Here is a 26,155-nt window from a genome sequence, read left to right as displayed (position 1 = left end):
AGTTAAGTGGATAACTGGTCACAAATTAACAAGAGTTGGGCACTTCTGTTCATCAGTTCACGTCAATGACGATGCTCACCTTTTGCTCAGTGCTTCCGCGTATTTGGCGAATACTTTATGATGCAAAGCCTCACAAATATACACGATATGAGAGGGACTCTATGTATTCACCCTTATCGACAGATGTAAACATGCTTCAGTCGGTGGCCAGTCCGTGTATTTTTCCAAGGCTTCGCGTCATTGTGCACTCGACAGAAGTGCCCAACTTTGAAAATAACTCAATGGGCCACTGTTGGTGGTCCCACATATAGGTTTTTGTTGGCCAGCAATAAACACAGTCAGGTCAGGAGCGCGCAAACGCGTATCTACTGTAAAAACAGGGAGCTCTCCAGCGCTCTTCTACCTTTGAAGCCGGGAGAGCGGTTAAGTCATTTTGTTTTGTTTTGGCCAATTCATGGCCTCTTAGCCGATAAAATGCATCAGAAAATGCACGAGAGGGTGACGTGGGTCTCGCAGCATGTTCTGGAATTTTATTTGAGCGCTTATGACTGACGCAAATTCACGGGAGTTATGAAATAAATGACGCGATTGATGAAGTGCTAGAGGACTTCAAATCAGTGTGACCAGTCGACAGTGGCATATTGTTAAGAAATATGTTTGTAGACAATGAGGATGTTGAAAATTTAAACGGCTTTGTAACGGAATGGACGACGAATAATCACCACTCGATTCCCCGAGGGTAATGCAACTGCGTAGGTCAAATTTTATTTATTATCTGGGAATATGTATTTCCCCACCCCCCGGAATTTTTTTTTATTAGTTATGAATCCAACTGGAATTCATACACTGATGTTGGGATTTTATTTGCTTTTAACCCATTTTGGCCGGGAGCGCATTACCGTGTTTCAACCACTAGAACCTGTAGCACATAGTGCATACGTCATTTCGTTTTGACGAATTCTCAGTCTCTTAGCCGATAAAATGTATTAGAATATACACGTGAGGGTGACATGGGACTCGTAGCATTACCTGGAAATGTATTCGAGCATTCATGGCTGACGCAGATTCGCAGGAGTTGAAATAAAATAATGACGGTGATAGACGGCGCGCTGAATACTTCAAACCAGTGGTACCAGTCGACAGTGAAATATTGTTAAGACATATGTTTGTAGACGATGAGGATGTTGAAAATTTTGCCAGCTTTGAAGCGGATTGGACGACTAATAATCGATTCCCGAAGGTTATTACAACTGTGCTCCAGTGTTGAAGGTAAATATACCCGCAGATGCGACACAATTGTGTGTGGATTTATTTATTTTTAAATATTGAAGGTTTATAATAATAAACTTAGGTTTGTGTGAATGCTACAGGTGTAAGCTGTTTTTGCAATTATGTTTCTATCTGCTTCAGGAGCTGATATATTAATTGTTTTTAATATTGTTGAATTTCCAGGAAAACTTCAGGTTTTCGGAGGTTTTAGAGGCATGTTTTGCCAGGCGCTTTAGGCCTTAATGGGTTAAACGAGGTGGGTTAGTGGCTGGATATGTGTTTGTCTAGTGCGTTCTGTTTCCAAAGTGACTCAAAGAGAATGGATGGTGTCTGTTTTGTATCATATATATAGAATTCATTCATTGATTTTAAATAGCAATGGATGGATATACAAAGAAACTTGATTTTGCATTGCAGGTGCTCAGGCTTCCTCTGGCGTATTGATTATTTTTGGTTTGGTCATTAGAAATTTGGATCATATTTGCAATAGGAGTAATCCAAAAGTAACTACTAATAGTATTCAAGTTACATTACGGAATACATTTTCAAAGTAACTCGGTCTAATTTCATCTACAGTAGTCTATGTTACCGTTAACGATTTTAGTCTAGAAGTGGGGGATTTAATAACATTATTTATCAATAACATTACATTTAATAACAACTATGTGGTTGTAACTAAAGTAGTAGTAGAAGGAGTAACAATATTATTTTTATCATTGGGTCTGTGAAAGGCAATCAATTAATTAAAGGCAATAGCACAGAATATAAGCGTATTGTCTGTTACCGTCAATAGGATGACACTATACCAGAGGGAGTAGGAAAACTGTGTCCACCGCCCTTGTTTTCCCAAGAGTTCCCCCTCTGTACCCCATTCTGTGAGACCCCTGAATGTGAGGCTGTCCAGGTTCAAATAAACACACACTTTCATGCTCAGATAAACACAAGAGTTTTCTGTACGAGTTTGATAATACATGCAGACATTTGGCCCTCCCGAGGACACGGTAAAAAGCACACACACCCTGCGTCAGGCCAGTGGAGATGATGTCACTTTAAGATATACAAACATTGCACTCACTACATCTGCTCACTAGTCAGATCTATAAAACATGATATGGGATTAAACACACTCATCTAAGGCTGTGTTAAATGTAGACTGTCAAAAGGTGTGTTTGCATTGGGCTTTAAGTAATGGATTGTAGTTACAGAAATATTGACTTACAGAACACTTTTTTTACTCCATAAGTAATATTTTTAGTGTTACACTGAAGAGCACAAGACGCCAACAAAATTATAGTTAGAAAAAAACATTAAGTGGGAGAGTGTTTGATACATATGCACTCAGGGTCTTATATGCAATGGTAATAGGTTTTAATATGGTACGACCAGTGGGCTCATGGAAAACTTTGATCTTTTACTACACAGCTTCTCTTTCATTGCTGATTCACTGGATGGCAACACACGACGAAAATGCTTTTGGCTTTTTAGCAGCACTTGACAAATGGCTTGACTTCACAGGGAATATCGCTAGCCAAATTTCCCTGAATGGCTGCAAACGTTGAATATGACTAAGCAGCAAGTTTGTTACATTAAATCTATAAAAATATTTGATTGTATCCATTGGGAAGGCATTTACAAATGTACATGCCACGTTGCTGAATTCAAAGTAAAACATGTTTGTTAAAGGGACATTTACCCACATCAAGGTGTTTACAAGTTGTGATATTTACCAACTTCTTTTTTTATTTAGTACTACCGTGGGGGGAGTCATCCATCATAACAGATGCATCTTCTATCAAGGGTACAGGATATAAGAAAAAATATATAATTGCATTTAGCTGAGACATTAACTGACCGAACTGAACACAGTAATAATTATTTTAAAAAGATAATTGTGTTAATTTATATTGTTTCTAACCTTTATTGTGGGAATGCTGAAAAGCATAATTGCCATGGATATATTTGTAATTTATAGTTGGGTGTGGGATTTGAACCCATGACCTCCTGTTTACTGGACAACGCACTTTGCCAAATGTGCCACTGAGCAGTATCAGAGCGCTAGTAATCATGAGAAGTTGTATGTATGGATGTGGTAGGATTTAGAAAAAGTTAAATGTCAGTCCCATTGAAAATGAATGGGGAAAAGTTGATATTTAACATTAAAATGTGCCAATACAGTAAGTAATGTGGAATCAGACGATATATTTCAAGGAATGCATGAATTTTTGAAGCAAGTTGAAATTTGAACAATGTAAAACGGATGTAATATGTAGGAGTTTTGCGCATCAAAACTTTCAATGTCCATCCCATTTAAAATGAATGGTTAAAAAAGTTGATTCTAAACGTTAAATTATGCGAAAACTGTAAGTAATGTGGAATTACATGATATTTTTTTCAAGTTGGCCTGAATTTTTGAAGCAAGTTGAAATTTGAACGGTGCAAATCAGTTATCGCATGGCAAAAAAGTGTGGAGAATAAAATGATATAAATACATAATAATACCAAAAACATATGTGGGATCTTCTATGGCAGCAATGGCCCAGTAGAATCTTTGACCGTTAAACAGCAGGTGAGGGTTCAAATCCCACCTTCACCAGATTGCAGTTCAAGTTTTCTTTTTATTAATTTATCTTTCAACTACAATTAAAACTTTGTAATTTTCACATAATTTATCTTTCAATTAACTTCATAAGCATTCCGCTTAGCATTCAGCTATCATCATTCAGCTTTCAGCATTCCCACACAATTCCTGCAATTATTAGTGTTCTGATTTTAACTTAACATGGGAGAGAAGTGTTTCATCTAACTGTATCATTTGTTGTCAATATGTTTGTTTGTTTTAATACTTTTTCTGAGAAACTGGCGATGTATTGCTCAGCTCAATTTTGTGCCTAAGCCTAGTAGCCTGTCAAGCCAGACCCACTTATTTGAAAGACAGAAAGTGGGTCTGGAAAGGCTTTCATTGACCACTGTTCAGCCCTGTTCAAAATGAATCATACAATGAAAATTGTTTATTTGCTGTGACGTATTCTTCGTGAAGCAACGTGTCTCAGTTCTCCGAAGCACTCTGAAACACACTCGGAGAACTGAGAACCCACTCGCACCCATTAACGGGAATGCGCAATTGAGGGACACAGCCTATTATGTTGCAACAGTAACCGGAAACAGGGTAGATGTGTGACGTACGGAAGTCGGAAGTCCCGCCTCCTCCGTCGCATATACCCCATTTGAAAATTGCAGAGGAAAAGAATGATTAGGATAGACTTGAAGACATTAAAATTAAGGTTAATAGATTTCAACAGTCTGAAGACTCAAATTTTTTAAACCGACTCATAGAGTAAATAGATTTACAATTTGCCATTTTCAAATGCATAAACGACAATTTCACTAAGTGTTTACGTCAAGACAGAGCATGCGCAAACCAGATGCAGCAATCAATTACTTTTCTGGAAGGCTACTCATTACGCAAGAGTTGATCTTAAAAATATGGTATCCAACATCCCTATTAATATACAGTTTGAGTACTTTGGATATGTCTATATATCTGAACTGAACGTGGGGGGGGGGGGGTGCTGAGGGTGGGGGGTGTCTGGGGGTTTGGGGGTTTGGGGGCCTGGGGGCGGCTGGGGCTGGGTTAGGGTGGATGGCGGGGGTCGGTGGGGGGAGCGGGGGCTGTGGACCGGTGGGGTGCCTGGCGGGCCTGCAGTGCCCCGTCCTATTGCGTTGGGGGTGCGGGCCATGTTGGGGTGGGGGGAGCTCCTGCTCCTGGGTTTGCTCTCCGGCCGGTGGACGCCGGGGGTCGTCCTTTGGCGCTGCCGCGGCCTGGGGGGCCCTGAGGTGTTGCGCTTGCTCTGTCATGGCAGGGGTCGACGGCTCCCCTCTTTGGTGGAGATTTTCATGCATGCCAGATCCACCACACCAGCATCTATCGAAACTCAGACACATTCTGCTTCTTCCTCAGGTCATTGAATCGGTGGAGGCTGGTGTCTGTGGATCTCACTCTGCTTCGTCTGTCCTTCCTTCCTTTCCTCAGTCTCTCCTTTGGTCTCTTGAGGTCACCCTGATTTGTTGGAATTTAGATGTTTCTGGGGTTGGTGAAGGACTCTGGTTGGTGGCCCGGTGGGTGGTGGGTGGTGTCTGGTCGGTGCTGGATTTCACTTTCCTTTCTTTTCTTTGGTCCTTCCTCGGGTCTCCTGACGACGGTGTTCGGTTTAGGTGAACGGTATGGGATTTTTTAATAGGTTTTTGGTGAACTAATGAATACACACACACTCACACGCACGCACAAACGCACGCACGCACGCACACACACGCACATACACATACTCGCCCACATACAAAATAATTTTAAAAAAAGAGAGCAATGATGATGACATGTAAAATCGGTGAAATTACCGAATGAACAATACTGAGCTCTTAAAAAAAAAAAAAAGAACTGAGCTAAGGTTTGAATATAAAATCACGTCTTTGAATGTGTGTTCATTTCCTGCACATCAAAGGGTGTTTTTTTGGGGCTCCTGAGGTTCTCACAGACACCACACTGGTGTTTCCCTTCAGTTGGCTCACAGTAAGAACACTTGAGGCAAAACACAAACCCTACAAGGAAACCCACATCCTAAAATGTTTAAGTCTCTCAGCCTCCAAACAGATGTGCATCAGCTTCTAGCAATCCACATCTGCCTATGTGAAGTGTCAGGTGTGGCGCATGCTGTTGCTATAACAAATGATAAAATTTTAAAGAAAACCGCTTCAAGTTATTTACTTTCTCGCCAGGCTTTAAAAAGTAATATATGCACGTTACAAAGGCATTATGGAAAGAAAACAGCAGTGTTTTAAAAGAGACATATGTTAGGTAATTTCTACATAATTTAACACAGTTGTGTCAATGGGGATGTGTGGATGTATCAATGACATACTGAGGACCAAATATACCAAGCATCTAAAACTGCAGTACAGTACACTTTTTGTTCTCTTTTTAGAGCCCTTGATGGTAGACAGACCATGTTTGATTCCATTCATTTGAAGGAATCATTCATTACCAGTAAAAGGGTAACGAGTAGTATTAGCCTAGATCTTGAGACAGACAACATGGACTCCTGTCACAACATCATGATGTCTGCTGCTCAGTCAGACAAAGGTCATGTAAATTATTGCCCACTCAGCATCCATTGCAGCCTAGTCATCCTGGAAGGGGGATTTACGCATTTGGGGCCCCTTCTCAAGGTTTCTTATTTTTCCCCTGATGGGTTTTTGTTTGAGTTTTTCCTTTCCGTCTTGTCGTTAACATTTGTCAACTGTAGATGTGTGAAGCTCTTTTTTGTGTGTTTTAGGGCTATATCAATACATTTGACTTGATTTGACTTGACATATGTGAAGCACACACTAACAGGACTCGGCCACTGACCTCCTTCACCTCCTGGATTAACAGTAACAGTAACAGTAACAGGCAATGTTTTGTGTCTGTATAGACAACTCCATGGTTGACTGCTCGGCACACTGGCTGGCCACCTCTGACTTTTGCCGCGTTTCCACCGCAGGACGTTAAATGTAGACTGCGTATGGGGAGGGGGGTAGGGACTTACACAGGAACCGTCCTCTCAGCCGGCCCGCTTGTGGCTGTCTCCACTGCGGAGTACGACCCATTTCGCGACGTCACGAGTTTCAATCGACACGTAAACACCGTGCGACGGTTTCTCTTGTGACGTCACCCAAGCGTTACGAAAATCACGAGGAAAGAGAAAAACTTTAGGTGGTTGCTGTTTTCTCTGCTTTTTATTTTATGTACTTGGCGTGGATGGATGGTTTGAGTGAGAGGAGACGGCGTTTAGATGAAGAATTTGAAAAGGCTGACTCGCAAGTCACGAGTTTCGATCGACACGTAATCGCCTTGCAACGGTTTCTGTGACGTCACCTAAGCACGGCGCCGCAAAAATCAGAACGAGGAAAGAGAAAAGCTTGTGGCGGTTGCCGTTTTTTTCTGCTTTTTTTATGTACTTGGCGTGGATGGATGGTTTGAGTGAGAGGTGATGCCGTCTAGATGAAGAATTTGAAAAGGCTAATATTAGAGCGGAACGAAAATAGGCAAAGGATTGTTAAAAGAATTGTGTTGGTGGAAGAGACTTAAGCCGAGAATGCAACATTGTCGCGCATGAAGGTAAGATAATTTTTTATACTAAATTATTTTTAGCCAATCAGCACAAAAGCCCGATCGGGCCCGCGGAGTACATACCCTCAAGTAGGACCTCCGCTCGTCCCCGTAAGTTCCTGTAAATGTGGCCCGGTTGGGAAGGCTCCTGCAGTGGAGACGCGCACATATAGCGCTGGCCCCGTAAATTTACCCCGAAGTTCCTGCAATGGAAACGTGGCTTTTGTCTACTTTTTTCAAGGCTCAATGATAGCCGAATAGAGGATCCCAAGATCTTGATATAACAAAAAGTGAATTTATTTAGTTACACACAGAGTATGAAATACATTAGTAATGAGATATAGAGGAAACAAACATCATCTTTTTTTTAAAAAGCTTAATAACGACAATTTAAGTATGTGGATGTTGCCACAGTGGAAAAAAGACTTGTTACCTCTTTGGCCGCTGCTGCTTTGGTGGAGTAGAAGAAGAACATCTTGTCGAGGCAGCATTAGCTCAAGGGAAACAATTAAGGCTCGTATTTTGTTTCCAGATTTGTGTAAAATAAACACATAATGGAAGGTCAGATAAAGGCTCGTTTCCCGTTTTTCAATTTCCAATTTTAAACGAGAAACGGCAGAAGACTCGTTCCCGTTAAAATTACATCACCATCGTGTCAAAGGTAAGGTAACTTGTGCAAAAAGTACTGAAACATTTAACAGTTGGACATGTGCATTCAAAAGCTTAGAGAAGTCTCATTAAGTTCACCTATAAAGCTTTGAATGTAATTTGGGCTCATCCTTAAATTACACCCAAAAGCCAAATAACCCTAATTTTTGTGAGTAGTGTAGGTCAAATTTTATTTATTATCTGGGAATATGTATTTCCCCACCCCCCGGAATTTTTTTTTATTAGTTATGAATCCAACTGGAATTCATACACTGATGTTGGGATTTTATTTGCTTTTAACCCATTTTGGCCAGGAGCGCATTACCGTGTTTCAACCACTAGAACCTGTAGCACATAGTGCATACGTCATTTCGTTTTGACGAATTCTCAGTCTCTTAGCCGATAAAATGTATTAGAATATACACGTGAGGGTGACATGGGACTCGTAGCATTACCTGGAAATGTATTCAAGCATTCATGGCTGACGCAGATTCGCAGGAGTTGAAATAAAATAATGACGGTGATAGACGGCGCGCTGAATACTTCAAACCAGTGGTACCAGTCGACAGTGAAATATTGTTAAGACATATGTTTGTAGACGATGAGGATGTTGAAAATTTTGCCAGCTTTGAAGCGGATTGGACGACTAATAATCGATTCCCGAAGGTTATTACAACTGTGCTCCAGTGTTGAAGGTAAGTATACCCACAGATGCGACAGTTGTTTGTTGATTTAAAAAAATATATATATATACAGTATATATTGAAGGTTTATAATAATAAACTTGATTTGTGTGAAAGCTACAGGCGTAATCTCTGTTTCAGGGGCTGAGATATCAATTATTAAGTAGGCATTGACAATATTGTTGAATTTCCAGGAAAACTTCAGTTTTTTGGGGGGTGATTCTAAAGCCACCTTTAGGTTTTAGAGGCATGTTTTGGCAGGTGCTTTAGACCTAAATGGGTTAAAATGGCTTTTAACTTATTTTAACAAAATCTGGCTGCACTTAAGCCTAGACGTAGGTTTACAGCAGGAAATATGTCTTATGGCAAATCTAATTAATATGAGATATTCTTATAAAACAGCCAATAATGCTAGAACCTCTCTCAAAGATACCACTTGTATATTATGTCTTATTTTAATTTAATAATACTTCTTGTTGAACTACTGTTATAGGCCTACATGTTGGAATCACATAGATATTGCACACTATTTTGGCCTTTGAGAGCCAAAATTCTCAGGTTTTAGAATAGTTTCATCAATTATTGTCACCCCTACTAGGTAGGCATGAAAACAATTTTACTGGATTCACTCTTTATTAGTAAAAAATAAAACTTTTGATGTTTTTAAGCAGTCCCCTGACCAAATATTGATCGCAATGATTTTGCATCCAAATGAATAGGCAGTTCTTTAGAATTACAAAGAAAAAGGAAAAACAACAAAACTCATATTTAGTTTTTTCAAACTGTGTGGTATATATGAGTACGTAAGTATTGGGCACTGCACAGCCATGTATCAGATTTGTGTGTGGGGACAAAAATTGGTATCGGAACAACACTAAAAATAACAAATAGTTTTTCAGCAAATAACGGATAGGTTACAAAAAATAATGTGTAAATATGTGAATTTGCGATTAGTGAATTATATATCTCAGTTGGAACAACTGATTTCCATGAAATGTTACATTATTGTACAGACATGGTACATGTTCAATTCCAGGTCAAATGCCAAGAAAACATTTCGCCCTACTTAGGCCCCTTCCAGACGGAAGCAAAGCCGGCTTCGTTCCTCAAACAAATCTCGTACACACAGAAGCATTTCAAGACTTGCGTGTGTCCAAAAGAAGACGCTGAGGGCGTTTAACAGCTGTAATGTATATGCCTGTCTGGAGTGGCGCTGTAAAGAAGCCACAGCGTTAATGGAAAGCGTAGAAGAAGAATCAGCGAAGAAGACGGACACTTTTTTTTCTAACTTTATTGCAATCTACAGAACAAACATGGCTTTGCATGTATCAAAACAACATGAAAAAGCCAAACACAGGAGAAGTGACAATGGCGGGTGATTCAAGTACAACACCGCTTGTTGAACGTGGAAATAAAGAAGCAAAATATTTTGCTGCATAAGCAAGCTAACGAGGCTGTGCAAAGCAACTACGACACGGCTATCCGCCACGCGAGTATTGGCGCATACGTCATCAATCTGCGACAATGCGTTGTTTGTCTGTTTGTTTGATTTTGAGATATCTCCAAATACCCTCCTAAGGTCTCTGATTTTCCTTTTCCAGCAGCCCAAAAGTTGAAATTGTTGTTTAAGTGTACGAAAATAAGTGATGATTCAACAATGTTGTTGTTGTTTTTGTTGTAACATGCTAGTGCTAGTAGCTAGCACCTTCGGGGAACTAGTTATTTTAGTTTAAAAATAACCCGAGATTCTTCACCTCGAATTCACAAATGATAAATGCATATAACAACCAAAAAAAGCCGAAAGACAGAAGCCGCTTTGAGAACGAAGCCATCCTACCTTGGAGCATACATTGCCATGTCGTCCGGTCCAGGCAGTATCGACAAATGTTTGTAATCCACTAACCAAACTTTTCAATGTGTACCGCTGCAAAGAATGTTGAGCTAAATCTTCTGCATACATCTTCCTTACACAAGTGATGTTAGAGGAAGCTGTGGGTGACATTCATCAATAACAAAAGAACATTCGGTGCAAGCACAATAGAAGCAAAGTTGACACCGGTGGAAAGTTGACCCAACATGAGGGGCGGACTCGCGATCCCATGACGTCAGTGAATACTATGTATAGTAAAGTCTATCTCTTTTTCCTCACCCTAAATTCAACCAAACACCCAATCTGTTCTTACCTGTTTCCTACAGCGCATGCACAGATGACTACTTCGTTGGGTATGCTGTTTTGTCGAGACACCGGCGGTAGTGCTACACAGTCCAAATGGCTTCTCCACGCTAACATTCTGCCCCTTAAACATTGTGTGTTTTAGCTACAGTGTAGTACAGTGCATTTCTATTGGATAATTTTGACGTGAACGTTTCTGCTGCGTCATGACTAGAATTCCCTTCAGTAAAGGCTTTCCAAAAAAAGGGGCGGTCGTTAATCGAGCGTTTAAAAAATGTGTGCCGATAGAGGCACTTTAAGTTAACGAGATATTAACACGATAATTTTTACACCTTTACTTTTTTCATAAGCATTCCATATAGTTCAGAAGTTCATCGCATAATTTCATGCAGGGAGATAGTGGGATACAGTCACGTACGTTGTGTTACGTGGAGTTATGTCAAATATTTATGAATGAAGAAAGCTATCTAGTTTTATACTCGAGTAAATTGGGTTTTACCAATAACGGTCTGTGTTTTCAAAGGGATCGCCATTGTAGAGTGACATCACATTGTAGTCCATCGGTGAAGTAGGGATCCCCCCCGACTTCGCAAGTGGGATTTACGAGTTCAAGGGGGCGTTCCCGTACACACTTTCTGGTTTGAACTCGGAAATGTCCAACTTCCGATCATCCTCGAATGCAGCATAAGCTCCCGGCTTTCTTTCAGTCCTTGTCGATTAATTGTTTAATCTTGCTTAGGTCACGCCCTTGCCATGTCCTGTCACTTGTGTTTTCCTACTTTGAATCTTGTTTTGTACTTTAATTGAGTCTTTGTTTTTGGATCCCAAGTACCTTGTTTGATTAAATTACCTTTTGTCTTGGAGCATACCTGCCTCGCCTTCCTGTGTTTGGATCCTCAAGACCTTGAAAACTATTAGGAACATTGTTTTCTTCTCCCTACCCCTTTTCAGGCAAAATCTTTTTTTTTCCTTTTCTCTCTCTTTTTTTTCTGTTCATATTATGAAACTACAATATGAATTGTTGCTCCTGTGTTCAGCATTAAGTTAATGCCTGAAATAAATGAAAATGAAATGAAACCTTGACACCATGCAATTGAATAGCCTATGGTTAATGCGCAATTCCCAAACATCAATAATATTGAATTGAGCTTGTTTTTAGTTTTGTAAGTTAATTTAATACCAATGGAAAACTATTACCCTCTTGTTGTTTCTGTAAGTCTTTTTCTCAAGGTCAAATGTTTGCCCTGATGATGTCATTAGCCACGGTGGAGATATAGTAAGGATGAATCATGAGAGGCTCATTAAAGATGTGGATATAATATCAGACAGGCTGCAATAATCTGAAGAGAGATGTCCTGACTCGGTCTAACAGCTGGGTCAAATCAGAGTACGAGTATATGATTCTGCCCCACCTTAGGTCACATGCGTCAAACTTCTGCAAACCAAAGCCAGCCTGAGATGTAACATGACTGAATTGAATGGTTCTGTGGTTACCAATTAGAACTACTTATATATTCTGAGGAAAAATAAGTATTTTGGCTTTTCTATGAACTGCTACACACTGACAGTTATGATTTAATCCCATTATCCAACCATCACTCTATTATGAGCATATCTTCCCATGTGCTTAAAAGGGTACTCAAAGCCAAATCATTTTTATTTTATTTATTTTTTGCTGATAAACTGTATAAATTGGTGTCTATTAATGCTATCTACACGACCTCGTCATTATTTTAACATTTGAGTGCATGTTTGTTGAAAGCTTGAATTTGGGGTATGTGTGGTGGCGCCATCTTCGGGTTAAACGTTGGGATAAACACAATTTGGCTGTTTGTCCTCTCATTGACGTATTCGCTCTGCCAACATGGTGTACACAAGCCCAATGGTCCTAGGGCTCCGGGTGGCAGAGTGGCGCAAGTTGGCGTGAGTTTGCTTCCCCGGCTGAGAGATCAAATATGTGTGAGAGTGCACAAAAAAAAAAAGCCCAACGGTCCTGCAGGCAACGCCCCCTTTGAGCGCCATTTTGAAATATTAGTGAGAGTCTGGTCGGGGGTTGAGTTGCACTTTAAATCAGAAAAGGGCGTTCCCTGTCAAATCTTGCCGGTGCGCGTATTCTCCCAGAGACTTAAGCATGTTTTCTCTCCCGCACTCATGAGGCTGTACTAGCACCTCTTGAAAGTCAAACATCATACTGCATGTTTTGATTCAATTAACTGTTTCCGTGCTCCACTAATGTCAGCCGCCGCTGACTAGTGCTGACAGCTTGGAGTTTGTCTGAAAGCGCCACACACAACAACTGCAGTCAGTGTAATTTTGGTGATGATGAGTTAGATTTTGAATCATTTGTGTTTATTTAATATATGCCAGTCGTGACATCAATAGAAGTGGCACACCTGCATGCATGAGAGACATTGCTATAGGCAACACTTAAACAGCAGCCCACTCACTCACATTTCTACTAATGTAAAAGCTCCAAATATGCATTCCTTCATGAGCACAATAGTCTGATTAAATTACTTTGATTGTATTTAGTAAATACAGAATGCAAATACAAATGCTTTGTCAAAGTAGCCTATAATGCTGCATTCGGGGAAGGTGGGAAGTCTGACTTTTTTAACCTCCAGCCAGGAAAAGGGAAAAAAAAAAAAAAGGACCCCAACTTCACCGACCAACTTCGATGTGATGTCATTCGACAATTGCGACCCCCATAGAAACAGACTGTGGATGGCAAAGCATAATTTAGAAGATTCTAAACATCTTATATCTTTTTATCTACAATCAAATTAATTTAGTTATTTAAAATAACTTTGCGTAACACAACGTGTTTTGTACTGGCTGTGCCATTCTCCCTGCATGAAGTTATTCTTTGAAATGTATGAAATGCTTGGATGATAAGATATTCCTTAATTATATAAATAAAGGAAATTATGAAGGAAGGTTTGCTAGGGATTCAAATGTGTTGTGATGAACCAGAACAACAAACAATTTATCAGAATCAGCCATTTTTGTTGTTTCCATTCGCCTAGAACGCTTTGAGGTTGGAACTGGGACTATCCGAGTGGGATAAATCAAATTTCCCACTTTCCTTGTGTCATGATTTTTGGTTGTCATGTTTCTTTTGTCTATTGTGCTCAGTGTTTTTGCAATGTTGGCTTTTTGTATCTCCCTTTGTTTCATCAAGCCTTATCACGTCCAACTGTGCTTGTCTTACCACCCCCTTGTGTTCATCCAATCAGTTCCCTCAGCCATGTGTGTCTTTTACAGGCGCTGTTAAACGTCAGGCACATTGTTGAACAGCTTGGGGGGGAAAGTAGTCACGGTAGATACATTGGCGCGATTATCTCCTTCCTTAAATCCACTGTGGTTCGTAGCACTTGGAGTTTTTTTGTGTTTTTTTTGCTGACACTGACACTGTTATCTTTCTTTGGGCCCATGGCGAAGAAAATTGTCATGGGAAAATCCAAATGCACTCGCGAACATCAGCGCACCTCCAGGGGTGTTCATGGCTTGGCTGCCCATTCAAGGTACGTTCGGCTTTGCTTGGGTGTTCGGACTCCGAAAATGAGGTCGAACTCTTGAGGCATTTTTCATATTTTTTGGGGTCAAAGTCTGATTTGTACGAGTTCCGAGACCTTCGAACTCCGAGGTTCCATTGTATTTACATTCCACAATTTGAACCAAAGATCAACCAACAGTAATCAAGACTCAGGTGTTTATTCTTACACCTGACATTATAAGTCAAGTAATTATAAGTCAAGTACCTCAGCTCACTTTGATAGCACAACATTGAAATAGATGGTTTCCAATTGGTTTGACTTTGTGCTCCACAGGCTATCATCAACTGTGCATGTGTGAGAGATTTGGGAAAGGCCAAAAAGAAAAGATTCACAACAATGGCTGCCATATATTTTATGTCATGTTCATATCTAAACATCTGAATAAAGTAAAATATTTAAATAAAAAAAGGATGCAGACGCACATTCAAGAAAAGTGAAGTGTCCATGCGTGGTCATGAACTTAAGGTGGACCACACCTAAATGACAAACCAGCACCTTTTAACTTAGTCGCTGCTCGACCTGTTTGCATGAGCCATCCAAAAGTCATGTGTGTGTTTGTGTGTAATACGGTTATAACGAATCATCAGGATCTACAGAAGCTTGATAAGTAACAATCAAATATAAATCTGGACCAGGATTTCTCAGGCCCCTCGTTAGAAACTAATAAAGCCTTTCACACTGGACAGTAAACACACACTAATTTCTGGCTTGTAGGAAAGTGTACAATCAGCATTCATTACAACTCACATGGAGACTCTGAATCTTATTGGCGCAACTCTGCCACCCCTGGAGGGATATGATGTAACCACCACTGACTGGTGTTTGTGCAACTTACTTTTTTTTCTTTCAGGATTTTGACTGCCAGTCCAGTATGTGTGTGTAATTACATACAGTAGGTCTCAGAGGTACAAGGTTAAAGTGGCTTTGAAGTCCCTGTCTAACCTAATAGATACCACAATGTGGTTTCCATCAATACGGAGAGTGAGTCTGCAGGAGGTCCAGAGCCAAGCAGTGGAAACAGTGGTAACTGCTATAATAACAACAGTACATTGTCAGTCAAAGGCTTTGCCTCTGTAAAGTCACAAGGCACATACACCAACATTATATGAATACCGCAAGCCAGACGATAGGCAAAGTAAAAGTAAGAGGGCTGAATGAAACACAAAACGAAGTCTTCTGAGAGGATGTAGAAAACATACCGATGGCTGGAAATAATTTCACATAGTATGCTTCTTTTTTCCTATGGGAAAGCCCAACGTGGAAAGGCGGTCAACACTAAAATCTTAGCCTTAATCAGTCTTGATCTGCCTGCATTGAGAGGTTTTAGTTCCATATGAGCATTATTGCGGAAATGAGGTGCCAGTTGAGGCCCAACAGAGTAGTTTGTGTTTGGTGAACTTGTTCACCAGTTAGTCTTTGCAGATTGATTTCAGTTTTTGTGCAGTGAATTATGATGTTTTTGTTTAAACCTAACCAACACTAAAATGTTCTACCTTTGTGACACAATGGGGTTTAAATTAAGCTAATGTTATAGTATTAACTGTTGGATGTGGATCCAGGCTCAAATAAGTGAACTTATTACCAAACCACATGTATAGTAACAAATCTATCAAACGTTTTGTTTACCACATTTGAACAAATAAATACATAATAATAATAATAATAATATTGATGATGATGATGATGATGATACATTTGAGTAATAGTTTTCACTTCAAGATCATTTGATCATACTGAAACTTCATTTTCGCCTCAAATTTCTACATTTAATTTTACATGAGTCTATGACCTTGTTGGATTTGTTTACCCCCTACTCCTCTTTAGCTGTAAATGTAAAGGTAATTGTAGTTATCCAACTACCTTCAATTTGTTTCACTCTTCTCCACCATCTGTATTAGAACTAACTTAAGGGGCCTGACTTTACTCTTAAAAGACACTTGCGGTTGTGTGCACATGTCCCTGAGAATTTGAGTGTGTTATTTTATAATCTACAGAGACCCCAAATGAGGTTAAGGACTCTGATTGACCTGTCTGAGAAAAGCATTGTAAGGTAGTCTTGAATCCATCAAGCGAATAATTGTAAAAGATGGGTTAAGGCCATAAGTTGATTGAGTGAGTGATGTGAGCACACATCATGTGGCTGAATACTTCAGCGATACAAAAAACCTAAACAGCGATACACTTCTCGAAAGGAAAACCATTACTATAGTGAACTCTGAAAACTCTGACATTGGTGGTACAGGGTTTGAACAGCCTGTATCAGTGGGTTCGGTAGCTCGTACTCCCGAAGCTCCCACCAAGATTCCCTCGAGGGACACGGTCGAACACCTTCTACAAGTCCACAAAACGCATGTAGACTGGGTGGGCAATCTCCCATGCACCCTTGAGGACCCTGCCAAGGGTGTAGACATGGTCCAATGTTCCACGGCCAAAAACCACACTGCTCCTACTGAATCCGAGATTCGACTTCCCGATGGACCCGCCTCTCCGGGAAGCTGAGAAATGTGATCCCTCTGTAGACACACATCATTCATGTCAGTCCCCCTTCTTTAAAAGATGGACCACCATTTTGGTCTGCCAATCCAGAGGCACTGTCACATGCACTGATGTCCATGCAATGTTGTAGAGGGGTGTCAGCCAGCACAGCCCCACATCATCCAGAACCTTTAGCAACTCCAGGCAGATCTCATCCATCCCCAGGACTTTGCCACTGAGGAGCTTTTTAACCACCACGGTGACTTCAACCCCAAACAAAACCCCCACCTCAGTGTTCCCATATTCTGCTTCCTCAAAGGAATTTCATTTTCCATGGCCTCGCCAAACTCCTCCGATGCCCAGGTTTTTGCCTTTGTTCTGTGTTCCGCTTGGCCAGCCAGAACTGCCAGCTGCTCTGGAGTCCCACAGGTCAAAAAGGCCCTATTTTAGCTTGACGGCATCCCTTACCTCCAATGTCCACTAGCGGGTTTAGGGATTGCTACCACGACCTTACAGCTACAGCTCCGATCGACCGCTTCAGTAATGGAGGCACAGAACATGGTTTACTTGGAGCCTCACAAAACCTTTGGGTCTGCCAGGCTGGACCAGCATCTTCCCCACCATCGGGGCCAACACACCACCAGGTGGTGAACCCCAACATACAGGTGCCATGCTGGGGGTATAAGTATGCCCACACCTGCTCTGCACCTCTCACCGTGGACAACACAAGAGTGGAAGACAGTCCAACCCCTCTTGAGAGGACTGGTGCTACAGCCCAAGCTGTGTGTGGAGACTACATCTAATTGGAACTTTTCTGCCTCGCACATCTGCTCGGGTTGCTTCCCTTCCAGAGAGGTAACATTCCATGCCCCTAGAGCTAGCTTCTGTATAGCAGGGGATTGGATTGCCAAGGTACCCGCCTTTTGGCCGCTGCCCATTTCACAAAGAACCCAATCCCTTTGACCCCTCTCACAGGTAGTGAGCCCATCGGAAGGGTGACCCACGTTGCTTTTCGGGGCCCCCCTTGGATAAAGGCCCGCGCACCAGGTACAGGTTTTCTTGGAAGGATTGATGGATTTTTTTTATGCCTCTTTTTTTCAGACCGATACCAGTATGAGTTCTCAACTCTTGAGTAGTCACCAATATTTAAAAAAATAAAATAAAATATCCCCAAAACAATGACAGATAATTTTAAAGAAAAAAATATTTATAGTGGTTTTCTAAAAAACAAGAGGTATCGGCTGCTGTCGTGAGTACAGATACCTCAAAATATGGTACTTTCCCATCACTAGATGGATGGATGGTTGGATGAGAGAGACAAGAGAGAACAATTACACAGAGTATAATAAGGTTCCCTGTCATTTAGGACAGACATTGATTCAAACGTTAACACAAAAGCTGTTAAATTGCCCCTCAGTATTCTGACATTCTTAACATACTGGGGGCATAGCAAATAAGATTTTGCAAGACAACCCCAAGTGCTCTACAACAACAACACCATGTGTCAACAAGCCAAATGTATGGCCTTGTAAAAGCCTCATGTGATGAGAGGAGCCTCCAAACAAAGGAGGGCTCAATTCATCTATGTTTAGATTACCTACAGCGGGCTTTCGTTAAATGAAGTTTGCAGAAAATGGCTCATTTTAGGTTAGTATGCAGTGAAAGATTGCACAGTTTATTGAAGTTCCCATAACGTCTCAGACACATGTACAGTTTTTTTTTAACTGTACTGATTTTAAGACAGGCAGTTATTATTGCTCATAAATTTTATTGATATCTGAGGAGAGCACAGTGGTGCATTTGGCTAGCAAGGCTGCCTTACAGTTTATGTGCTCAAATGCCCACTTTGACCTTCCTGTACTGAGTTTGCATATTGTCCATGTGTTTGTGTGTTTTCTCTGGTTACACCATATTCCCTGTGTATGCTACGTCTGGCTCAAAGTCAGCAGTCTGGCCAGTCGGAAATGAACAGGATTACCAGTATTAACATCATGATCAACATGGCATAAGCAATTGATAATATCGAAAACAGCAGAGAATTGTACATTTGCGTGGATGTGCCAAAGCAATTGCAAATTGTTCGAAGAAAGGAGAAACTGCTTTTTTGATGTGCACAAGTAACATAATGACCTCAGAATTGTAGTAGTAGTTTTGAGAAATTTAATTCTGACCTGAGAAATGTCCCAAAGCGACTGAGAAAAACTGGATATCAAACTACTAAACTCAAAAAGAAATAAAAACTTACAATAACGAAAAACCCCAAACTATGATCAGGACCACATCTGCAGCACTGACATCTGGATATTTATGTTGAACTACAATTTAGAGTGTAGCCTAAACTTCAAAACCCACATTATTTAAAAATATATAAATAAATAACATGACACAAATTGGTTGATTTAGCCTCTACAAACTTTTGAAAACGTGCAAAAATTGCATCAGCTAAACTGTCAGCTTTGCACAATTATCACTAAATTAAAGTAAGCTGACACGTTGATTTCAGATGACACTAAGTTCAATGTCAGACATTGAGTATTTCCCTTAAACTGTTCAAGGAAAAGCAGCAGTCCTCCTTACATCACCAACTGGGACTTGGCAAAAATGCACATGCTGTTTAATGTTTGACATTGGTCGTATTATTTACAGTGGCTTCACAGCACTTGTAAATGTTAAAGCAACTGAGTGTTACCAAAAGCCAAGTTTTACGGAACATAAATGGAGCCATATTGTCTCTGAAAATAAAAATTTAAGCACCATCCATTAATCTCAACCACAGTCACTTAGTGAGTATCGATGCTGGCTGCACGAAAGTCACTCATGTGCACCACTACACTAACAGTGATGACATTAAAGCATTTTTGTTTAGAAATATTTTTTTGCTATATTAATAAACAATTTGGTATTTTTTTAGGGTTAAATCAAAGCCATATATATATATATATATATATATGGGTGCCCTTTTGGCACTGATGCCCAAAGTGCCCCGTTGTCCATTTATTTATTTATCTATTTTATATTTTTTTTTTAATAGTTTGTGAAAGTAGTTTTGTTGCCTTTCAAAACTAAAATTCAACAACATAATTTAAATAAAACAACTTATTATTACGTTATTCTTGGATGACGTCATACTACGAGACGCACCCCATTCTGCCAGGTCGCTCGCCACTACACCTGCGGTCGTCGGTAAGTTGGTCTCTCTGTTTGTATTTACGTAGTCTGACTCAGTAAACAAAAGCCAAGGTCATAGAATGCAGAAAATTCGAGCAAAACGAATGCTTTTATTTGATAGATAGACATGATCACAGAGCATGCTGAAGCCTAGCTTCAATTGAAATGTACTGACACAAGTTGTAATCAGCTTCGTAACTACGATGAAGTCTGACATTTGGGCGCAGGTGTTTCTGAGGACGCAGGCAAGATTTCCCCCTCAGTTTCATAAAGACCACGATCCTTCCCATCCACATTTGCTGCGGCAAAAATTCCTGGTAAAATTAACGTTCCTCCTCCATTGGGACGATGCGTTTAAGATACACAGAATATGTCGGAGTTTGTAACTCTCGGTCAGAATTTTAATAAACTCTTCCTGAAGACTCCTTGTAGCATGTTCTCAATGAATTCAAAATGTAAGTGGAAATTGCTACATGATCTTCGTTTTTATTTTAACTAACAGCTCGGGGAGGGGGGGGGCAGTCAGAGTAAGGTCCTAATAAGGAACAGGTAGCAGTGTGTTCAGAAATTAGGGGGGCAATGAACCTCCCCCCCCCCCCCCCAAGAAGAAAAAACAACAACAATCACAGCGTTTTATCAAAAACTAATAATGTAGCTTGCTGAGATGTGGCAGTTACAGTAATTGTATCTACACCTGCAGAAAAATAATAAAAGGCATTTGCTCTTACCTGAATCAAGCTAAATGTAAAGTAAGACATTTTTATGCTATTTGCACTAAAGAAAAATCCTAATTGTGTTATTTAAAATGTCAATTTCATGTACATTTTACATAATTGTTTTTATTCATGTAAATTTGTTGTTCATAAATGATTCTTCATACACAAATGTCAAAACGTTTTTATGGTGATTGGCATTGGCATTGCAGACAAACAGCAGTTTAATTATGTGTGATTTATTGTTTAGCCGTTATTTCAATTAAGAATTTTACAATGAATACCCCCCCACCACCACCACATACAGACACGTACGCACACACATATCTACATAGACAACCTCAAACAATTTCGATTAATCCCGATACGAATCTATAAATTCATTATTGCAATTTTTTTTCTTTTACTCAAATTTAGAAAATACTAATAAGTAAACTTGTACATGTACAATGTAAGATTTGTATGAAAATGTATTTATCTGAAACTTTAGGCTTATAAACCTCTGTATTTAACAAACAGGTTGCAGTCTGTTTCAGGCTTGAACAGCACTGAAATAAAAATATTAAGGCTTAATGTCACTGCACACCCCTGATACATTTAAATTGAAGGGGCAGTCATCCCCCCAAAAAATTCTTGACAATATGTTCTATGAAGTCACACTAGTCTAAATATGATATTCTGATTAATATTGTGTTAGTGGAATATGAGTTAAACAGCAAAATCCAGCAGTTTTTCAGGCCATTTTGCCACTTGCTGTCGCGTGAAAATGACATCACAGTTGCTCACGTCTCAGGTAACAACCAATCACAGCTCAGCTCAGAAAACAGGTGAGCTGTGATTGGTCGTTGCCTGAGCCCTGAGCAACTGTGATGTCATCTTCAGTCAACAGCAAGTAGCAACATGGCCGCCCCCTGAGATGGATAAAAACGGATTAATTTTGCTGCATAACTCATATTCCACAAATGTAATATTAATCAGAATGTCATGTTTAGAGTAGTGAGGTCACATATAACATATTATTGTCAAGAAATGTTTACGGTTGACTTCCCTTTTAAACGAATACAACTAAATATGATGACAAAATCAATGAGCTGCTCACTCAAGGACCATGAAAGGGGCTTTCCATTCTATTGGAGGTCTTTATGACATTGAGTGTGGGGGATTAAAATAACATGCAGTAAATTACTTTAACAGATGATGACAAATACACAGTGGGAACAGCTATGAGTCCATATTTGCAGTAAAAATTTAATAACTTTTATTTTACAAGGTGCGCTTCTGTGACTCATTTGGTCTCACACCAAGCTCACCTGGGAATTATGGTAAGATGATATACTCAAGCTACTCAAACCATTTTATGAAGAAGGATGAGTCAGCATGCATGGCTGCATATTTTTCAAAATGTTATAATTAGATCTCTACTCATTTCCAATCGCAAACAATCTGGCATCATTATCAATGGTATCATTTTAAAAGTTGTGTTTCTGATTCAATTTCACATCAGTGAGAGATGTAAGTTTCCGACTCTATGTTATCCCCCCCACAAAAAAAGGCCTTAATCGTAATGGAGTCGCACTAAATGGAGTAACACTACATGCTGAAGGTTTTGCAAGGCTGTGAGGGTGTGCCTGCGATGTGTGCCCACAAGGGCAGAACAAATGAATAACGCCTTGCAAGTAATACCTTCTGTCTCTGATTTGTTACTTTTCTTTAGGCACAGTGGTTTCTTGTATATCAAATCATATTTATCATATAATACTAGTGTCAAGTCATACTAATAGGTTTAAAAAATGTGACATAAAGGTATTTTCTGGAGAGAGACTGCTAACTCCCGCTTGAAATTGTCCAAATAATGGATGACAGTGATGTCATATCATTTCTTTCTTTTTAATTTATGAGAGTGCTCTTCCCTCTGATTCAACAGAAATAACTGCAGCTGTTATCCCACCCCATTTTCTTCTGCTTTATTAACAATAAAGTAAAACACTTCTTTTAGTACTTAACAAACATGTTCAATGTCACTGCATCAACCATATGTACCTTTGAATACCATAGATACCATAATTCAATATAATACAGTACAAGGTTTCAAGCATGAAATGAAGTCATATTGTATACTGACACATTGATTGTATGTTGATTCCAAAACACAGTGTTCAAGCCAACGTGAAACATTTGCAGAACAGCTGGCCAGCAGCTAACTAACATTAGCTCAACATGCATCATGTAAACCTACACCCAATTTCTGTTTCGCTATCTGGACATAAGAGGGGAAAATGCACTCAACAAAGAAGGCATTGAGCATTGGCCAGCTCTGGTTTTTGTAATAAATGTATAATCCATATTCCGGAGAAAGATTTTTTTTTTTTTAAACACACACACACACACACACCCACACACACACACAATATTGGAACTATTTGAAAGCTTGTTTAGGGCACCAACCCACTGACATTGATGAAATACAATAATTCACACCTGTGACAAAATCAAATTCAATTAACTTCTTCTGCACTGTCTGTGCGATGGCAGGCAAACAAAAGTTCTTGTTCTGGGTGAATATTAGTTTTCAAACTGATGACAAGAGAGAACTTGTGTAATATACTAGTAGTACATATTGTATAATCATCTTCAATTAAAAATTGCTATGATATTAATGCATAAATCCAATCCAAGAGGAAAGGAATTATTAGTATAATTTTTGCATCAACTGAGTGCACAATTGCTGATGAATTGGAATTTTCTCAGCAAAAGAGCACAACCGCACACACTCTTGTGTGACATGTAAAGGAGACACAATCTTTGTCTTTCCTTGTTTAGCAAACAAGCATCTCCATAGCGATAAGGGAACTAGTCTTCAAATCCAGGGACAATATTGCAACATCTGCTGATTAAATTCCAAGGGTGGAGCAGAAAATGGTAAGAGAAAATAAGTAGCATGTTTACACATAATGACTGCAATGAGGATGTACTACTTCACACAATGGGAATTAAGTTGTCACTGAGCTAATTATCACATCTTGGTATTTACTCTTAAATCTGAAAATGTCCAGTCCAGACAAGATCATTCTACTCTTTTTAATAGACTTTTAACATTTATCAATTTTCAACATCATTTTTATTACAGATTAGTAACAGTTAAGAAGTCCAATTCGGCTGGGAGGAGGTGACTCCCAATGTGAAAGACCCTTTGCCCTATTTGGCAGAGTCACAAGGTAATGTGTCGTAAATTATTGTTTTCACTATTCCAATCCATAAACGCCCAGTTTATAACCCCACCCCTCACAAAGACCACCACCTACCTGTCCCGTCATTTTCTCCCTCACTCGGTTGACTCACATTCTTCCTTGCACCATTCTCTGTGTGGGTTGTATACACAGTGTGGTTTCAGGCAATTTACCGCCATCAAATTGCACACGGTCTCGTGTTGTCGCTGTCCATGCCTCGGAGGGCTTGTTGCTTCATTACACAAAACTACCTCTAACGGATAATCTAAATAAACCTCTAAAGTGTGGCTAAATACACATCCAGAGGCCAACAGGTGAAAGTGTGTGGTTTTATAAATTCATACTTTAATTTGCATTCAGAATCTGTATACCATCCTGTTGATACGATGCCGCAACTGAAATTAGGGATGTCAGTGAATGTATTGAGTAAACATGCTGTCTTGCCGAGCAATGAGACTCATTCAAATTGTATTAACTGCCCAGCTTGTCCGATCGTTGCCGGGAGAAAAAAAAGTGTCCACTCTTTCTGACCCGATTTCATTTGGTGAGGAAATGTTTGGCTTAAAGGATTTTCTAAGACGAGTCCAGTTAAAAGTGCCAGCTCTTTTCAATGCCATAACAGCACATGACACATGCAACTGTGTGAAAATGGATCACGACATAAAAAAATAAAATCTGGCTTAGAGAAAGAAATTACAAATTGCAAATTTTTAGCATGGAAAATGTTGCTAGTGGTCTTCTTGTATTTTATTAGGGATTTTTTTGACGATATGGTGATGTATTTGGTGGCACGGTGACCGAGTGGTCAGCACAAATGCCTCACATTTCTTAGAATTGTGGTTGTTCATGGGTGCTTGCTCCCACATCCCAAAAACATGCCTCTTCTGTCAATTGAAAACTCAAACTTTTCAGAAATTGAGCGTGAATTGTTGTGAAATTGTCTGTATGTGCCATGTGATTGGCTGGCATCCTGTCTAGGGTATATCCCACTTCCCGCCCAAGTTCAGCAGGGAGACAGTATTGTTTTCAGAAAGGAGGATCTTTGGAATCATTCGCTGATTTTTAAATGTGTTCTTGTGCTCTTTTTGCACTGGTTTACTTTGTTTTATTTTGGCGGGCGTAGTTCCTGTGAAGTGTCGTTAGTTAGTTAGTTAGTTAGTTAGTTGCATTTTTGTTTCAGTCTGGGTGGGGCAGTTTCTGGAGGACACTCACACCTGATCAGTCAGTCCCTCCGGGATTTCGCAGGCATTTTTAATGATTGTTGCAGGCTAAAATAATCAATAATATATAAAAGAATACAGTGCTTAATGCCTATCATTGCCATAACTACTACTCCAGTTCCTTCTCAAAATCATCCGCTTCCACTTGATCTCTCTGAAAAACATAACTGCGTTTATAAGACAATGGTGACAGCTCAGTGCATTTTTTTTATATTAAGAGCTAACTAATTTTTTACATGAAGTAACTTGTGAAATTCTGCACATTTTTAAAGCTGTAAAATACAACTTGACCCCAGTCCTATGCATTATTTAATTAATTACTGCTAAATTGTGTTACAGTGACTCTTTTGCACAACGTTGAATACTTTTATTTTGTTAAGTTCAATACGGATGCACATTGTAAAATTATGCAACTTTACTGCAAACGAACCAGAAAGAATACATCGATGTGTCACACTGGGATTACACCACAGCAGCTCCGTCGCCGACAACTTCCCGCTGTCTCTCGCATGATCGTGCGTGATAATGTGGCATTAAAAATGACAAACACACAGAAAATCTGTGCTCAACAGAGAAGCAGAAAGAGAGGTGGACTTCCTTTGGTTGAACTCACCGTCCACTCCCATAGCTTCTGCTATGACGGTCCATGCAGCATCCTTTTTTAGGTGGTCCTTATAAAAAGGATGTGCCGTGTCATATATAATTTTGTGGCTTTCCATCTACATTATAAATCTCTCCTCATCCATGTTTGCTGGTGTTAAAACCGTGAATTAAGCGTCAAGCATTATGACGTTTTGCTGACATGATTGGATCTGGTGAGTGTTTTATTCGGAAAAGTAACCGGATTTTTTTTAATATTTTGGAACTGCCTTGGTCTTCC

This window comes from Leptonotus elevatus, chromosome 6 (genome assembly GCF_054856555.1).
Source record: "Leptonotus elevatus isolate MCC_2025b chromosome 6, RoL_Lele_1.0, whole genome shotgun sequence".
Classification (NCBI taxonomy): Eukaryota; Metazoa; Chordata; class Actinopteri; order Syngnathiformes; family Syngnathidae; genus Leptonotus; species Leptonotus elevatus.
This window is presented reverse-complemented; position numbering follows the sequence as displayed.